Source organism: Eretmochelys imbricata, chromosome 13, assembly GCF_965152235.1.
Source record: "Eretmochelys imbricata isolate rEreImb1 chromosome 13, rEreImb1.hap1, whole genome shotgun sequence".
Classification (NCBI taxonomy): domain Eukaryota; kingdom Metazoa; phylum Chordata; order Testudines; family Cheloniidae; genus Eretmochelys; species Eretmochelys imbricata.
The window spans coordinates 34,758,165-34,771,864 of record NC_135584.1 but is presented as its reverse complement, the minus strand read 5'-3'; positions in this window follow the sequence as shown (position 1 = coordinate 34,771,864).

Below are 13,700 nucleotides of genomic sequence, written 5' to 3'. Positions count from 1 at the left end.
AGAGAGCAGTTTTTATACCAATTTCCAGTGCAATCCCTAGTCTGGATTCAGCTGTACCAGTAGAACCACAGTTCACACCAGTGTGGGTTAATCCTCACTATTGTTGGCAACTAGCCCTAGTCGTATCAACACCTTTTCCATGGTGGTCATTGCCAAAAATGGAAAAATACAAACTCTTGTTTTTGTCGGTCGCATACGTACCAACCTCATGTTTGGTTTCTCTGTGGGTCTGGGTTGTGGGTGTTTGAATCCCTTGCTTAAGTCAATCTTGTGTGTATCATGTTATGTTTCTTGTGTATATGTTTCTGTTTTGTGCATGTGAGCCTCTTGCATGTCTCCTAGGACCTAGGGGTGACAGTGGACGAGAAGCTGGATATGAGTCAGCAGTGTGCCCTTGTTGCCAAGAAGGCCAATGGCATTTTGGGATGTATAAGTAGGGGCATTGCCAGCAGATCGAGGGACGTGATCATTCCCTCTATTCGACATTGGTGAGGCCTCATCTGGGGTACTGTGTCCAGTTTTGGGCCCCGCACTACAAGAAGGATGTGGATAAATTAGAGAGAGTCCAGCGAAGGGCAACAAAAATGATTAGGGGACTGGAACACATGACTTATGAGGAGAGGCTGAGGGAACTGGGATTGTTTAGTCTGCAGAAGAGAAGAATGAGGGGGGATTTGATAGCTGCTTTCAACTACCTGAAAGGGGGTTCCAAAGAGGATGGTTCTAGACTATTCTCAGTGGTAGAAGAGGACAGGACAAGGAGTAATGGTCTCAAGTTGCAGTGGGGGAGGTTTAGGTTGGATATTAGGAAAAACTTTTTCACTAGGAGGGTGGTGAAACACTGGAATGCGTTACCTAGGGAGGTGGTAGAATCTCCTTCCTTAGAAGTTTTTAAGGTCAGGGTTGACAAAGCCCTGGCTGGGATGATTTAATTGGGGCTTGGTCCTGCTTTGAGCAGAGGGTTGGACTAGATGACCTCCTGAGGTCCCTTCCAACCCTGATATTCTATGATTCCTCTTCCTCCTCATGGGTGTTTGTATCATTTGTTGAGAAAATTTGTCTTTTGTGTGGTTGTGCCTTTTGCTTTTGTCAGTCAGAGCCTTGTCTTTCTCCAGGGTTGTTTCTCGTGTGTGTTTGTGTCCTGTGAATACCTTGGTACATTCCTCTGACTGTCTCTTTCCACATACCGCCTTCCTTCCCTTGCCTAGAGCCAATGGGAGAGGAAGCCAAATTGCAACCCACTGCAGTCTGTTCCCTCCAAAACTCCAGGCCCTTATTAGGTGCTAAGAGATAAGAAAATAATGTACATCACTCATTTATCAATCTCTTTCTCCCTGTTTGTCCTTCCCCATCTCTCTTTCCTTCTTTCATTGCTGAAATTCCAAGAACACATTTCTTCTCCTCAGAGATATGGCAGTGTCATAACCATACAGCTAAGGGTAGCATAAAATCTCTCCTTTACCTGTAAGGGGTTAAGAAGCTCAAATAACCTGGTTGGCACCTGCCTAAAAGACCAATAAGGAAAGAAGATACTTTCAGATCTGGGGCGGGGGTTGTTTGGGCTCTCTTTGTTCGTTCCCTCTGGATAGAGAGAGAGAGAGACCAAGCTCCTACTGAAATGATACATTTAAGATTACAGAAATTGTATTTGAATGTATTAGAATTAGAAGGAAATGTATTAGATTATCTTTTGTTTTAGCTTGTGAATTTTCCCTGTGCTAAGAGGGAGGTTTATTCCTGTTTTTGTAACTTTGAAGTTGAGCCTAGAAGGGAATCCTCTGTGTTTTAAATCTTTTTATTACCCTGTAAAATTACCTTCCATCCTGATTTTTAGAGAGGTGCTTCTTTTACTTTTTTATTTTAAAGTTCTTCTTTTAAGAACCTGATTGATTTTACTGTCCTAAACATAAAGGGTCTGGTCTGTACTTTTATTAAAGGCAATTGGTTGGTATATTATTCTCAAGCCTCCCCAGGAAAGGGGGTGAAGGGGCTTGGAGGAATATTTTGGGAAATAGGGACTCCAAGTAGTCTTTCCTGAATCTTTGTCTAAATGACTTGGTGGTGGCAGCAATACCATCCAAGGATAAGGAAAGGATTTGTGCCTTGGAGAAGTTTTTAACCTAAGCTGGTAGAAATAAGCCTAGGGGGTCTTTCATGCAGGTCCCCACATCTGTACCCTATAGTTTACAGGGGGGAGGGAACCCTGACAGGTAGACACCCAACGGCATCCAGTGGGAGGTCGTCTTCCTTCAGAGAATCACTCTTACCCTGCCGGGAAAGAGTAACGTAGCAGTTAGTTGCCACAATGTACAATGTTATCACACATCACCCCTTGTCCTGCTGTTCCGCTGACCACTGCAGTTCTGCTGCTCAGGGATCAGAGCACTAATTGCCACAATCTGGAGGGGTGAGTGAAAGTCAGGTTGTGGCCATTTTAAATTTGTCCTCGGAGAGTTTGATCTACCTCAAGCTGGCTACTATTCTCTCTTCCTGTACTGACGGCACTGCAGCCCAACAGGTGCATGTGCTCGGACTGCCACTTTCAAATCACCCAAGCCATTAGGATGCCCAGGTCCTCAGTAATTTTCATGACCTTCAGATGCCTTACATTTGGTTGCAGGTTGACGGGGCACTGGCAGAGCTGTGGGATGTGGGGGAGCTGTTGTAATAACTGGGCCTACAAGTTTACCTGAATTTTAAGATCAACTGGAAAGTATAAAAGTTGATGAAATCTCCAGTCACACATAGCAATAAATGTTGATAAGAAAAGATACAAAAGTGAGACAGAGACTGAATTACTCCAAACAGTCAGACCCCCTGATTGCACTTAAAACCTGTGTAAAGATCTTCCCTGGTAAACAAGAGAAGCGTGGGACCAGAAATAAATTTATCAAAAATCATGTGTGGGAAATTAGGCCTAACTGGTGACTTCTATAATGAAGGGAGGGGTATTCCAGCCATCACTTCCTTTGGGGGTCCTCAAAAAAGGACAGGGAGCATGGGAGAAAAATTTATAGAGGAAAGGAAGCAAACACAAAATTTTCTGACTAAACTCAGGGGAAGGAGCGACCATTATCATCATGGCTACACCCTGGCATCCCCTGGGAACACAGTACACAGCATGCCACCCCTAGGCCTCCTTCACCCTAATCCCAAGAGACAGGGCGACCCAAATGACATGGCCACTTCCACCAGCTATGGCTAAATTGCAGCTACCCCTAGGGATGGGAAAGTTTGTCTCCCCACCCCATCATGTGCCTTTTTCCTTCCCAACTTATTTTTCCCCTTTTCTGTCCTTCTCCTTTTTCCTTCTGTCTAACAAAAGTCTGTTCTAACCAGCTAAGACTGGATATTTCACAACACGGCTGTGGCCCTATGATCAAAGAGGCAGCTAAAAGCAATGCCCTGAACACCCCCAGGCTAGTACAAGTTGCTGAGTCTCAGAACATCTAGTAATATTGTGTTCCGTGTCTGTGTTTCTCCAGCTGTGAGAATGCAAGGGAGAGTCACACCAGAGACAGAAGCTGCGTTTTCTCTCTTTGTCATTCTTCTCTTTCCCCTCTCGTGTGTGTGTCTGTTGTGTTTTGTCTTCTAGGAGACAGGATGGAACTGTAACAATGACAGCTCCAGCCCATCACAACTAACTTCTTCCCTTTTTCTCTAAAGGACAGTTATTACCATCTTTAATACCATTTATGAGACTGTCACACAGGGAGGACGTCCTTCTAAAAACTCTCTCAACTAACCAGAAAGAAAACAAGGGATGCCATTAAAATAAAAGCCTTTATACTTTACATTTCCAATGTTTGAGGTGTTTTTCCTTCTTTTCTGTCTTTAATAAGAGGTGGAAAATATTGTTAACCGTGTGTTTGCCATGGGACTGAGCAGGCCGAGGGCTCTGGATACCAAACCCCGAACCTTGTTTAACACGGTTGAATCTTGGACAGTGACAGGGCCAGGTTAACACCATTGATTCTTTGACTCTATATATTCCACCTAATGTACTGCAACACAGCCCAGGGCTGGGATAGCAGGGGCTGTGGGTCAGGACCGGCAGAGCTGTGAGTTTCTAGGCTAGTACTGGATTGGGAAGGTGTCAGGGGGTCAGGACTCAGAGTGTGTCTACACAGCAAACGAAGGTGGGATTGCAGCATGGGTGCGCGATCCTGTGGTAGTGTTAATCTAGCTAGCATGTGAAACAACAGCAGTGAGGACATGCTGGCCTGGACTTCAGCACAGGCTGGCAAGAAGAGTAGGTACCCAGGGTCCCTGGTGGGCTGGCACAGGGGCAGCTTCGCTGGGGTGAAGTCTATGTTACCTGGTATTATTGCCCCTACTAGCTAGGTTAAATCACCCCGGCTACATCTACCAACGCTACAATCACACTCTAGATGTTTCTGTGGAGCTCAGGTCTCTGCCAGGACATCTGCTGCTTGTTCACCACCAACGCCCTGCCTGCTGGGCCACTGCTTTTAAATGCCAGATACAGGGAAATCGTGCTTACACAATGGCTTCCTGGATTTCCCTTCCCAATCCTTCACCTCCATACCTGGCTGGGCTTTATATAAACCATGCCAAGAAGGGCAGGAGGATCAGGGTGAGGTTCAGCTCCACAGAGGCCAGGATCCATCGCTGTGACGACAGCGAAAGAACAAGGGCTTGGGTAAGTTGCGGGAGATTCCACCAGCTGGGAGAGAGGAGAGAACAGTGTCACATGGGGCTGCAACTGCAGGCTCAATTGCAACTAAGGCAGCGTGAGCTAGTGGCCAGTGGGCAACCATGTGCCACGCAGCCAGAATATTCAATAAGAGCCAGGTGGACTATCCACGGACCCCAGCCCAAAACCCCAGAACCTACGGCAACACAATGATGAAGAAACAAGGAATTTATGGGAAGATTCTCACCCCCTTCATCCACGTGTCCATCCCAATTGTCAACAACGTCTGCTTTGGTGGAGGGATACCCATCATGGGTGGGTTGCACAGGAGCAAAGCTGTCTTCCCCACCACCCAATACCGATACAACCCACCGATCCACGCTTACACAGGGACACCGATGTCCCAGAAAATTGTCATTTGCTGCTGTAAAGGGCTCCCTGTGCTCCTTGTGGGATAGATGTAAGGCCCAGCTTGGACAGGCAGGGGACCCTGATGCTTCCTCTAACCATGCTCTGTCCCTCCTACACGAGCAATGGCATCCGACTCCTCACCCACCTCTGAACTCTGGTCAGATTGTCTGGGTGCTTGCACCCCCCACCCTCTGCTGTCCCTAGTGCCCATTATACAGTATAGCCGCCCCTTCCCCACCCCCAGTCTCTGCTGCCCCTAGTGCCCATGATACAGTATAGCCGCCCCTTCCCCGCCCCCACCCTCTGCTGCCCCTAGTGCCCATGATACAGTGCAGCCGCCCCTTCCCCACCCCCACCCTCTGCTGCCCCTAGTGCCCATTATACAGTATAGCCGCCCCTTCCCCACCCCCAGTCTCTGCTGCCCCTAGTGCCCATGATACAGTATAGCCGCCCCTTCCCCGCCCCCACCCTCTGCTGCCCCTAGTGCCCATGATACAGTGCAGCCGCCCCTTCCCACCCCCACCCTCTGCTGCCCCCTAGTGCCCATGATACAGTATAGCCGCCCCCTTCCCCGCCCCCACCCTCTGCTGCCCCTAGTGCCCATGATACAGTGCAGCCGCCCCTTCCCCACCCCCAGTCTCTGCTGCCCCTAGTGCCCATGATACAGTATAGCCGCCCCTTCCCCGCCCCCACCCTCTGCTGCCCCTAGTGCCCATGATACAGTGCAGCCGCCCCTTCCCCACCCCCACCCTCTGCTGCCCCTAGTGCCCATTATACAGTATAGCCGCCCCTTCCCCACTGCCACCCTCTGCTGCCCCTAGTGCCCATTATACAGTATAGCCGCCCCCTTCCCCACCCCCGCCCTCTGCTGCCCCCTAGTGCCCATTATACAGTATAGCCGTCCCTTCCCCGCCCCCACCCTCTGCTGCCCCTAGTGCCCATGATACAGTGCAGCCGCCCCTTCCCACCCCCACCCTCTGCTGCCCCCTAGTGCCCATGATACAGTATAGCCGCCCCCTTCCCCGCCCCCACCCTCTGCTGCCCCTAGTGCCCATGATACAGTATAGCCGCCCCTTCCCACCCCCGCCCTCTGCTGCCCCTAGTGCCCATTATACAGTATAGCTGCCCCTTTCCCACCCCTCACTTTACTGTCTTGTCGTCCTTGCTGCCACATAGAGGACATCTAAAACCAATCCTTTTAGAAATATCATTCAGTTTCACAGTTTTGGTATTTTCTTGTTAGTTTCATAATGGAGAATCCTCATATTCATTATTATTAAGTGTTATTGGTCATTATTTTCTTTTAAAAATATTTCCCCCTGTCTGCATAGCAATCCCTGGCTTGTTGTGTCACAACTAGGGAGAAGAACATAAGCCTTTGAACACTTAAGGACTGTGCTGGAAATGTGTTGTGTTTTTCAGTGAGGCTGTCTTGTGATTTCAAGGCCACTAACAACCTTTTCCCTAGTTTTGGGAATAGAATCTTGGAGTCCTGACTGCTACTGCTGGCCCTGCTCTAACCACTAAACCCCTTTCCCCTCCAAAAGCAGGAGGAAAAAACCCAGGAGACCTGAGTTTTCATCTGCCCTGTTCTAATCCAATGGACCCCACTCCTTTGCCAGGTTAGGGATAGAAACCAAGAGTCCTTATTCCCATCTTCCTTGAGCTAAACCACTAGGCCCCACTCCCTTCCCAAAATTGATACTGACACAACAGTGATAAATCTTCATGCTTCAGGGCCTAAGCCATTCACTAACTGAGGAAGGTCAGAAAAAACTTTCTCTCTGAGCAAGTTTGTTTTTATAATTCTTTTGCAACATGACTTCCTCTGAAGCAACTGGGACAGGCTAGTGTCAGAAACTGAGCTGGAGGGACCCTGGCCTATGGCATCCCAAAAATCATTGCTGACGGCCAGATCAGTCCAGATGCCACCCCCGATCTCTGCACAAGAGGAACAGAATGAAACGGAGTCATTGTCAAAGTGTGGCTCTTGTGGGCTTTGAACCAATAATTGCATACGTACTAGGTGAGAAACCCATCCTTTGACCAACAAAGAAAGTAGCAGTGCTGGGTCGTGCAATGTCATCACGTGTCACCCCTTTCATGCTGGTCCACTGGCCACTGCAGTTCTGCTGCGGAGGGGTCAGAGCACTAATCTTCACCATCAAGCATTGCGAGTTGAAGTCTGGTTGGGGCCATTAATAATTTTTGCTGGCAGAATTTGATCCAGGTGAAGCTGGCTACTATCCTCTCTTCCTGTCCTGACAGCAATGCAGCCCGAGGGGTTCGTGTGCTCTGACTCCCCCTTTCAAGTCATTCAAGTGATTAGGACACCCAGTTTCTCAATAATTTTCATGGCATCCAGGTCCTAAAGGTACCTTACATTTGGCTGGGGTCTGAGGCTCACCGGCAGAACTGTGGAGGTTTGGGAGCTGTTGTAATAACTAGGCCTACAAATTTACCTGAAATTTAAGGTCAACCGGAAAGAGTAAAATTTGACAAAATCTCCAATTAAAAATAGCAAGAAATGTGGATGGGGAAAGGTGCACAAGTGAGAGTGAGACTGAATTAGTCCAAACAGACAGGCCCCATGATATCACTCAAGGCCTGTAGTAAGATCCTGCCTGGTAAACAAAAAAAATGTGGGACCGGAAATCAACAGACCAAAATTGGTGTGTGGGAAATTAGGCCTCACTGGAAATTAGGTCTAACTCCTCCTTTTCTGAGGACTTCCTAAACTTTTGTGCTCTCAAAAAGGGGGGTGAAAAACTGACAGAGGAGCGGAAGTGAATGCAACATGACTGAACGAAGGGGAAAGAGTGAGCATTATCAACATGGCTGCCACCCTGGCCACCTCCTGGGAGCACAGGATCCAGCACAACACCCCTGGGCCACCTTCATCTTAATCCCAAGAGACGTCCTGACCAGACTGGGCCAGAGAGAGACCCAGGTGACATGGCCCCCTCCACTGGTTCCAGCTAAATTCTGGGGTGGGGGAGTTTGCCTCCCCACTGCTCCGTGTGTCCTTTTTCCTTCCCAACATATTTTTACTCTTATCGACCTTTTTCTTTCCATCTAATAAGTATTTGGTTTAGCCTGCCAAGACTGAATATTTCACAGCACAGCTGTAAGGCTGTGATCAAAGAGGCCCTTAAAAGCAGTGCCCTGAACACCTCAGAGCGGTTGGTAAGATCGTAAACCAGGCCTGGATTTTTCCAGCAGAGGCTGCAAGGGAGAGTCACACCGGAGACAGGTACTGCATTTTCTCTCTTTGCCATTCTTCTCTTTCCCTTTTGTGTGTGTGTCTGTCGTGTTTTGTCTTCTGGGAACAGGACTGCACTGTAAATACAACAGCAACAACAGCTCCAGCCCATCTCAGATAAAAGCTTCTCTTTGTCCGCTGGGACAGTTATTACCATCTTTAATACTATTTATGGGACTGTCACACAGAATGGTTTCCTTCAGAAACCTCTCCCAACCACAGGGAAAGGGAACAAGGGAAGCAGTTAAAATAAAAGCCTTAACACTTGACAGTTCAAATGCTTGATCTGCTTTTCCTGCTTTTCAGTATCGTTAATGAAAAGTGGAAAGGATTGTTAACAGTGTGTTTGCCATGGGACTGAGCAGGCCAAGGGCTCTGGATACCAAACCCCGAACCTTGTTTAACACTGTTTAATCTTGGACAGTGACAGGGTCACAGTCACACCATTAACTCTCTGGGTCTATATATTCCAACTAAATTACTGCCAAAGAGCCCACGGCTGAGACAGCAGAGGCTGCAGCTCAGGACTGTGGGACACCGGCAGAGCTAGGAGTTTCCAGGCTAGAACTGGATTAGGAAGGGGTCCGGACTCAAGGTCCATCTGCACAGCAAATGAAGGTGTGATTATAGCACAGGTGGGCGTTCCTACCCTGGCTTTAATCTAGCTAGCCTGGGAAACAACAGCGGAGGGGACATGGTGGCCAGGACAGCAGCACAGGCTGGTGACCAGAATTTGTAACAGAGTCCCTGGAGGGCTGGTACTGGGGCAGCTACCCCACGGAAAAGTCTGTACCACCTGCCACACTCACCCAACCTACAACCGCACCTGTGCTTGCTGGGTAGACACACCCTTAGATGTCTTTGTGGAGTCCAGGTCTCTAGCAGGACATGTACTGTTTGTTCCTCACCCACGCCCTACCTGCTGGGCCACTGATTTTAATGGACAGATATCAGAAAATTGTCCTTACCCAATAGCTTACTGGATTTGCCCTCCCACTCCTCCTGCTTCATGTCTGGCTGGGCTCTATATTACGTGCTCCAAGACAGGATGGAGGATATGGGTGAGTTTCAACTCAGCAGAGGCTGGGATCCATCATTCTGACAACAGCAAAGGAACAAGGACTTGGGTAAGTTGCAGGAGATTCCACCAGCTGGGAGAGAGCAGAGAACAGTGTCACATGGGGCTGCAACTGCAGGGTTTACTTCTGGGAGGCAGCATGAGCTAGTTCAACGATACTCAGACTGCAGGTCGCGAGCCACAAGTGGCTCTTTAATGTGTCTCCTGCAGCTCTTTGTAGCACATGATATTAAAACACAGTGTGATTTAACTGACATCTGGTGGTGAGGTGTGGCAAGTTGTGGAAAAGAACTTCAGGGGCCTGTCTCATTTGCATAGGCACACCCACCCTGCCTAGAATGAGAGCATAGCTGCCCAAATGGTCACTTTGGCTGCTGTGGGATCCCCAGTGTCTCTGTTATTGGGGCAGGAAGAATAAATTGTTATTACCCTGACTATGGGAATCAAGGACAGTGGAACTGTACTTGGCCTTTTGTTATGATGGAAGTCATGGGGCAGCTGGCAGAGCGGAGTTGCATGGAGAGGTGAGGCCATCAGCTTTGGACCACATAAGGTGCCCCTTAACCCCCTCCCCCCAATCTCCACCCAGGTTGGGAGGTAAAACTCTGCAGATGAACTTTCGAACTCTGGGGCTGCCCTGACCAGGGACAGAGACTTTTGGGGATCCCACAGCAGTCAAAGTGACCATTTGGGCAGCTATGCCCTCATTCTAGGCGGGGTGGGTGTGCCTATACAAATGAGATCGGCCCCTGAAGTTCTTTTCCACAACTTGCCACACCTCACCACCAGATGTCAGGGTGGAGCTTGTCCTGACTCTGCTTACATAATTATTAACCCGTCTCAGTTAATAACCAGTCAGGAGGCTTGTACTGTGTTATTAACCAATTAAATTATCAACTTGCACTAAGTTATTATTATTAACTTATTTGCTGTGAGAATTTTATATATATATATATATATATATATAACAGTATAACAGGCAGTATTTAATCTATCTATCTCTCTATCTAAACTAAATATTTGCCTGTCACTTTGTTTAAATATGACTAGTACTATAGTAAATGAAACAATGAATTCACACTGTGTCTCATTTGGGTAATGTTGATCACTAATCTGGCTCCTCAGCTACTGAGGTCTGAGTATCACTGTTCTAGTGGTTACAGCAGGGGAGCTGGGAGTCGGACTCTTGGGTTCACTCTCCACCTCTGGGTGGAGAACAGAGGGTTAGAGGAGGCGGGAGATGATTTCAGTTGGAATCTTTGCAGCACCTGGCACAAGGGGCAGGGGTCCCCCCGGTCACAGTCTGAGACACCAAACACCTGGGTTCTATCCCTGGCTCTGGGAGGGGAATGGGGAACAGTGGGTTAGAGGAGCAGGCCCCGATCTCGGTGGAGGTCAGGGCAGCACCTGGCACAATGGAGCCCCCGATGAGCCAGGTTCTGAGAAGGCCTCAGCACAATGGGGCTGGGAGAATGGGAGGGGCTCTGAGCAGAGTGGGATTGGTAGGGATATCAGGAGGGGTGGGGTGGGGCGAGGTTGAGCCCAGGAGATGCTATGGAGGAGGCAGATCCCCACTCCACACTGTCTCCATCCATCCCTCCTCTCCCTACTGCAGGTTGATCTAGTGACAGACACAGCCCTGGTTCTGAGGGGACCCCGCCCCATGCTCCTGCTGCCCCTTGTCTTGCTGGTGGCCTGCCTGGCTCTGGCTGGTGAGCAGCCATGTGTCACGCAGAACAGACTGTTCATTAGGCACCATGTGAACAATCCACGGACCCCAGCCCCCAATCCCAGAGCCTACTGCAGCATGATGATGAGGAGACGGAGAATCTATGGGAAGTTGATCAACACCTTCATCCACGCGCCCATCCGGCCCATCAACAATGTCTGCTTTGGGGGTGGGACACCCTTCCCAAGTGGCCTGCTCTGGAGCAAAGTTTCCTTCACCATCACTGTCTGCATATACAACTTGTCGACCTGCTCCTATACTGGGACATACCTTTCCTCGAGAATTCTCATCAGTTGCTGCCAGGGGCACCCTGTGTACTATGAGGAGCGGATGTTGCTTCCACTCAGGGTATAGAGGGCAGCCACAGGACCCTGCTGTTTCCCCTAAGCCCACTCTGTCACTAACACACCAGTCATGGCACCCGGCTCCTCACCAGCCTCTGAACACTGGTTAGATTGTTTAGGTGTTTCCATCCCTATGCCTAGTCTATACAATATAACCTCACCATCGATCCTCTACTGCTCCTAGTGCCCATCCCCTCTCTCTGCTTCCCCTAGTGCCCATTAAACAGTGTAGCCACCTCTTCCCCCCCCCCCCCGCTGCCCCCTAGGGCCCATTATACAGTATAGGTGCCCCTTCCCCGGCCCCATCCTCTGCCGCCCCTAGTGCCCATTACACAATATCACCACCCCTTACTTATTTTGTACTTCCTGCTGCCACATAGTGGCCATCTAAAAAACAGTTGTTTAAATAAGAAATATCCATCAATTTCACACTTCTGGTGTTGTGCATTGAGTCTAACAATGAGGAATCCTCATACTCATCATGGTTAAGTGTTACTGGACACTGCAATATTTTGCTCCTTTCTGGAGTTCCCTGTGCTCCTTAAAATCCATAAAGCCTGATACCTGCAAAGTGATCACTATCTGGTTGTGTTACATTGGTGACAGCACAAACATACGCCTCTGAACACTTAAGGAGTGTGCTGGAAATGGCTTGTCATATTCAAAGATTGCTGGAACAGGATGGGCACAAATATAAGTAGACAGAGAGAGATGGGTGTGTGGGGATAGATGGATGGAGAGAGAGAAATGAATGTGTCTGAGGATGGATGGAGAGAGAGAAAGCAGTTTTTGTGCTGATTGCCAGTGCAAGCCCTAGCCTGGATTCAGCTGTACCAGTAGAACCACAGTTCACACCAGTGTGTTTTAATCCTCACTATTGACAACTACTAGCCATTGTAGTATTAGCACCTTTCAAGTGGTATTCATTGCCAAAAACGGGAAAAGCCAAATTCTTGCTTTTGTGAATCACATCTTTCCTTACCTCATGTTTGGATTTCTGCAAGGCTATGGGTTGTGGGTGTTTGAATCCCTTGGTTTAATGAATCTTGTGTGTATGTCTCTGTTTTGTGGGTGTGAGACTCTTGCATGTATCCTCTTCCTCCTCATGTGTTTGTATCTTTTGTTGGGAGCATTTGTCGTTTGTGTGGTTGCGCTGTTAGCTTTTGTCAGTCAGAGCCTTGTCTGTCTCCGGGGTTGTTCTTGTGTGCGTTTGTGTGTCCTGTGAATACATCGGTACACTGCTCCAAGTGTCTCTTTCCACATACCGCCTTCCTTCCCTTGCCTAGAGCCAATGGGGGAGGAAGCCAAATCTCCAACCCAAGGCAACCTGTTCCCTCCAAAACTCCAGATCCATCTTTGGTCCTAAGAGAAAATAATTCTCTCTCTCTCTCTCCCTCTCTCTCTCAATTTGTCCTTCCCCATCTCCCTCCCCTTCTTTCATTATTAAAATTCCAAAAGCACATTTCTGCCCCTCAGAAATAGGGCAGACACCCAATGGAATCCATGGGAGTTTTTCTTCCTTCAGAGAATTGCTCTGAGCCTGCAAGAAAAAAATAACATACTGCTTAGATGCCACAATGTGCAATGTCACCCCTTGTTCCACTGACAACTGCAGTTCTGTTGCTTTGTAGTCTGAGCACTAATTGTCACACTCTGGTGCTGTGAGTGAAAGTCGGGTTGGGGCCATTTTTAATTTGTCCCGAGAGAATTTGATCTACCAGAACCTGCCAAATCTCCTCTCTTCCTGTACTGACAGCACTGCAGCCCAAGGGGTTTGTGTGCGCAGACTGCCAACTTCAAGTCACCCAACAGATTAGGATGCCCAGTTCCTCACTCATTTTCATGAGGTCCAGGTCCTTCAGGTAATTCACTGGGGACTGCAGGGCTGAGGGGCACCAGCAGAGTTATAGGGTGTGGGGGAGCTGTTTCAATAACTGGATCTACAAGTTTACCTGAATGTTAAGGTCAGCTGGAAAGGGTAAAAGTTGATGACATCTCTAGTCACATATAAATATAAATGTTGATTGGGAATGATGCAAAAGAGAGAAAGAGACCGAGATTGAATTTGTCCAAACAAACAGGCCTCCAGATATCACTCAAGCTCTGTATTAAGATCATGCCTGGTAAACAATAGATATGTGGGACCAGAAATCAGTGGATCAAAAGTACACTGGATACCAAACCCCAAAATCTTCTTTAACACTGTTGAACCTTGGACT